We start from the raw sequence: 5887 nt of genomic DNA, 5'->3' as shown, positions 1-5887 counted from the left end.
ATCGGAGGAGCTCTGGGGGCACCTGGACCCTGAGGCCACGCCCCTGGAGAGGGCGCTGATTGGCCAAGCTGTGTGGAGCTCCGCCTGGGGGCGCGACCTCGGCCCAGGTGAGCGGCGGGCTGCACTGGGATGGTCGCATCTGCCGCGGAGCACCTGCCCAGACCGGTTCTCCTCCCCGCTTACTTTTTAACATGATTTTAAGGGGCAAGGGTACAGCTAATGGGCTTTTTTTTTTTTTTTTTTGTATATGTATCTCCTCCTGCTTCTCTTTCAACGTCAGATTCACATATTACCTGTCTTTTTGTGGTGATTTAATTATCGGGAGAGAGGAAATCTCAGAATGTTAGTGTTTTCTTTTTTAAATTGAAGTATAGTTGGTGTGCAATGTTATATGTTACAGGTGTGCAATATAATGATTCACAATTTTTAAAGGTTATGCTCCATTTATAGTTCCTATAAAATATGGCCTATATTCCCTGTGTTGTGCAATATGTCCTTGTAACTTATTTTATTTATTTTCTGTTTTTAATTTTTTTAATTTTTAATTTAATTTAATTTTTTTATACAGCAGATTCTTATTAGTCATCAATTTTATACACATCAGTGTATACATGTCAATCCCAATCGCCCAATTCATCAACCCCCACCCCCACCCCACCGCCCCTTTCCCCCCTTGGTGTCCATACGTTTGTTCTCCACATCTCTGTCTCAATTTCTGCCCTGCAAACCGGTTCATCTGTACCATTTTTCTAGGTTCCACATATATGCATTAATATACGATACCTGTTTTTCTCTTTCTGACTTACTTCACTCTGTATGACAGACTCTAGGTCCATCCACCTCACTACAAATGACTCAATTTCGTTTCTTTTTATGGCTAATATTCCATTGTATATATGTGCCACATCTTCTTTATCCATTCATCTGTCGATGGACCCTTAGGTTGCTTCCATGTCCTGGCTATTGTAAATAGAGCTGCAATGAACATTGCGGTACATGACTCTTTTTGAATTATGGTTTTCTCAAGGTATATGCCCAGTAGTGGGATTGCTGTAGTTCTAGTTTTAGTTTTTTAAGGAACCTCCATACTGTTCTCCATAGTGGCTGTATCAATTTACATTCCCACCAACAGCGCAAGAGGGTTCCCTTTTCTCCATACCCTCTCCAGCATTTGCTGTTTGTAGATTTTCTGATGATGCCCATTCTGACCGGTGTGAGGTGATATTTTCAGGAACAAGGGTACAGCTAATGGGCTCTGCTTAAAGCCTACTTTTTGGTCAAACTTTCACATATTTTTCTTCACATTATTTTAATAATTTTGTTTTTTATTTTTATTATTTTTTATTTTTGGCTGCGTTGGGTCTTCATCGCTGCGCGCGGACTTTCTCTAGTTGCGGCGAGCAGGGGCTACTCTTCGTTGTGGTGCGCGGGCTTCTCATTGCGATGGCTGCTCTTGTGCGCGGGCTTCAGTAGTTGTGGCACACGGGCTCAGTAGTTGTGGCTCGCGGGCTTAGTTGCTCCGCGACATGTGGGATCTTCCCGGACCAAGGCTCAAACCTGTGTCCCCTGCATCGGCAGGTGGATTCTTAACCACTGTGCCACCAGGGAAGTCCCTCTTCACGTTATTTTAAAATTAATAAAATTTCTCCTTTAGGTCTTGGCCAGAGGGTCAGTTAATTAATGGTGGTGTCTGCCCACCCCTGGGCGCGCACAGGTAGGGCTGGGGCCGCGAACTGCAGTTCAGGCCTCAGTGAGCTACTTGTGGTGATCAGTGAGTTAGTTACTTGTAGTCAAGAATTTCAAAAGGAAATGTATAAAAAGTATCCAAAACTTTATAGCAGGGCTTCCCTGGTGGCACAGTGGTTAAGAATCCACCTGCCAATGCAGGGGACACAGGTTTGAGCCCTGGTCCAGGAAGATCCCACATGCCGAGGAGCAACTAAGCCCGTGCGCCACAACTACCGAGCCTGCGCTCTAGAGCCCGCGAGCTGCAACTACGGAAGCCCGCGAGCTACAACTACTGAAGCCCGCGCGCCTAGAACCCATGCTTCGCGACAAGAGAAGCCACTGCAGTGAGAAGCCCGCGCACCCCAATGAAGAATAGCCCCCTCTCGCCGCAACTAGAGAAAGCCCACACGCAGCAACGAAGACCCAACGCAGCCAAAAATAAATACATAAAATAAATAAATTAAAAAAAAACCTTTATAGCAGAATCTTTCTTACAGTTTATCTGAGACAGTGCGTTTTAACAATTCTGAAATGATGTCAGGGGAACCTAGGCGCCTTCCCCTCCTGGACCAGGCGCCCCAGCATGGAGGACAGTTCGACCCAGGCCTCCAGCCACTGCCCGAGGAAGCCTTTGCTCCATGGTCACACTCCCAGAGTTTGTATCCTACCCTTTTTTCTTTGTGCTGCTAACAGTTGTTCACCAAAAACAATAAAACAGCCAGTTATTTTACCAGCAAAACGGGTTGATTTGGCAGCAGCAAAGAAGTGAAGTTCAGGACAGGCAGCTATGGTGAACCACAAGCAAGTCTGGTGAAGCAGAGGAGAAGGGCAAGTTGTTATAAACACTCTACTGGAGGAACTGGGTGGTGGCTTTTCATTGGCTGAGAGGCTGCCAGGCGGGGGACATCGTCCTTCCTCCTGCTGGTGGCAGTGAAGTATCTGCTTCTGGCCGCAGGTGCAAGGGACGCTCCGCCTGCTGGGATCTGTGTTGAGGCCCAGGGGCACCTGCCTGAGAGCTTACCCTTCTGGCCTCCCGACTGCATTTTAGTTGAGGTTCCCCTTTGTTAATTTTCACATAAGTCTTCTCTAAACACTGCAGGAGACACTGCTGCAGGTTGCGAGTCGTTTCACTGCTGGGCCGTGTCTGACTTCCAGTATCAGGGAAGGGGTCTGAGTGGTTTTACCTGCATTTGCTGGAGTTTCCACTTCTTCCTTTGACTGGATTCCAAGCAGCAGAATTTGGGGTTGAAAGACTTTAGACCGGCCAGGATTCTTCACACCCTTGTCAGCTTCAAATGTGACCATTTCAGCCTCTTTGCTGATTTGCACATTAGACACAAACTTGTTAGGAAGCGGCTCTCGTGAAGGAGCCCCACGCCGGCCAGCCTGCCTCTCCTCGTGGCATCTGCCGGCCTCTCCCAGTCCAGCCCCCCGGCCCCAGCCCCCTTCTCACAGGCTCAGTCTGCATCTGGGCCATGGTCTGACGTGATGGCTGCAGTCAGGTGGGTTGGTGACTTGCTGGCCTGGAGGAGCCCAAGTTCCGAGGGGACGGTGAGGACAGCAGGAGGTGTGGACCTGGGCCTGGGAGCCCACAAGGCCCAGAGCACGGGGTCCCAGGAGGAATTGGGGAGCCCCCCCTCGTCCCTCCAGCCGCACCGCCAAAATCGCCAGGAAGCACTGACCCGCACGATGCTGCTTCCTAGGCGCCCGGCCTCCTGAGGGCAGCCCCTCGCTGGGCCGGGGGGTGCCTCTGGGCCCACGTTCTGAGCGCTCCACGTTAAGCCCCAGGGGTTCTCTTTCTTTTAAACAATCACCATTTGTTAGGCCTCACCACCTCGGGGTGCTCTTGGGCGCCCTCGCTTACCCCCTGTAATTAGCTTGCTCTGGGAGGAAGGCGGGCGGAGTGGTCAGTGCTGGGGGGGCCGTTGGAGCTGCCAGGACAGGAGCGGGGACGGGGGCTTCAGGCCGGCAGCCCATGTGGGCCACTGGGCACCCAAGGCATGGGGAGCTGAGTCTGCTCCAGGCTTCTCAGGGGCGGGGGGGACCCGTTATTCGGTCCACTGGGAAGGGATTTCGCAGATGTAATTACGGTCCTGAGCGTGTGGCCTTCAGACCCATCCAGGGGGCAGTGCCCGGAGGAGGGGAGCCTCACCAGCAGGTGAGGCCGGTGGGGTCTGCCTGGGCCTGGCCCCTCCAAACTCAGCCCTGGCCCACCCAGCAGGGCCCCTGGCCATCCCCAGGTCACTGGGCTGTGGAGTCGAGGCCTCTGGTTCCTTCCCGAGTGTCCTTCCCAGGCTCTGGGTCCAGCCGGGATGCCCACAGCCTGGGACGGCCAAGCAGCCTTTCTGGACGCTGCCCCTGGTCCCGTGGGTGATGTCTACTCACCTGTCATCCTGGCCATCACCTCAGCCGGCTGCCCCTGGGGGGCCAGAACCCCGTCCAGTGCGAGGGCTGTGCCCGAAGGTCCCTCAGTGAGACCCACTCGGGGTGGGGCAGCAGCAGCCACTAAGGCCTCTGGGACTTGCCCACTGAGCAGCAGATGAGGAAACAGGGAGTCTGCAGCCAAAGTCGCTCAGGTTCGCGACACCTGGGCCCGAGCCCAGGCCTGTCCCCAAACCAGAGATGTGCAGCCTCCCTGGCTGCCCTTTGGGTACCCCTCCACACACCCTGTGGCGTGACCCCTGCCTCCCGCCCCCACTTTAACCTGACCTTGGGGCTCAGCCTCTGGACTCCACGGGCCGGGGGCACTGGCAGAGCAGGGAGGGCACCTAAAACCTCTTCCCCCTGGGGCTGGGGCCAAAGGTCATGCAAGCAAAACCACAGGGCTGGGGAGCCGCCCCCTTGCTGCTTCAGGCCAGCATCTGGGAGAGTCCAGGGCACCCACGGGCCTCACCGAGCTCCCAGGAAGCCGGCTGAGGTCAGGCCGTGCCTCTGTCCCCGTGGCTGCCTGTCCTGAGCTTCTGGGGGCAGGAGGCCCTCCCCGCAGGGTGCGGGGCGCAGACCAACCCCGTCCCTGCTGTCCTCCGCGGGCTTCACCCGCTCCTCGGCCTGGCCCACACTGACCTCACCTCTTCCACCAAATCCTCAGCGTTTCCAGATTCTGAGGTGGCCCAAGCTCTGGCCTGGACCTTTCTGGGGTGAAATGTGCCGGCAGTGGCCAACCCCGCCCCCTGTGGTGACTCGAGTTCATGGTCGCCCCCCCCCGCACCCCCCATCCTCTGGGCTTCTCCAACAGGCCTCCACCCACCGCGCCACTTGGCCTCCATCTCCACACCTGCTCTCACCCCCACCTGGCCCCCCAGGCAGACTTCCCAGGTCCTGGTACCCAGTGGCTCCCAGGTGTGGGAACCTCAGCAGGACAGGCCCCGGCCACCACGGGGCAGGAACTGCTGGATGCGGAGCCTGACCTGAGAGAGAGGGGAGGCCAGCTGGGTGGGCGCCCAGCACTGAGGCCTTGGGTGAGGTCTGGCCCCGGCGCTGCTCAGACACAGGCCAGGAAAGGCCAGAAGAGGTTTCCAAGGCCACCGCCCTGAAGACCAGAAGCTTCGAGGGACCTCAGGCCTGGCCCACAGAAATGCCCCACCGGCCAGGTCCGGAGACGTCTTGGGTCCCCTGTCCTGTGGCCTCTGGGACCTGGGCTCCGCATCCCCTTCAATGTGCTCCACAAAGCCCAGAAGATCAAGGTTCAGGGGTCAACAGCCTTTGCCAAGGAGTGCGATCCTGCGGGCAGTGTCTCTGTCCACGGTGAGCCTGCCCCTCTGGCCCAGAGACCCCAGCTGGCCGGGCTGACCGCTGCCCTCAAGTAGACAGACACTCTGTTCCTGGAGCAACAGGGCCTAGCTTGGGGTCCGTGCACGGCCGCCTCGAGTTTGGAGAGCCTCAGGCCCCGGCAGCGCCCCCGCCCTGCCCGGCCGCCCGTGCAACTGACTGCAGTCACAGGCACCTCCCAGCGGACACGCCGCCCACCCAGCCCCACAGCGGAGGGACAGCAGATGCCTCCCAGCCGCCAAGACGCCTGGGCAGGAAGAGGCTGCGCCCACGCATCCGCCTAGATCCCGACGGGCAGGGCGGGGGCCGCTCCGCTGCCCGGGCGTCCACCGTGTCTGCCCGCGGTGGCCTCGCAGCAGTGCTCGCAGGGACGCTCGTCCCATCTCTTGGC

The sequence above is a fragment of the Delphinapterus leucas genome, chromosome 1, assembly GCF_059928025.1.
Source record: "Delphinapterus leucas isolate spDelLeu-1000000601 "Yukka" chromosome 1, BTC_Dleu_Yukka2, whole genome shotgun sequence".
NCBI classification, from domain to species: Eukaryota; Metazoa; Chordata; class Mammalia; order Artiodactyla; family Monodontidae; genus Delphinapterus; species Delphinapterus leucas.
The sequence above is the reverse complement of the archived record's forward strand: the minus strand, read 5'-3'. Positions refer to the sequence as shown.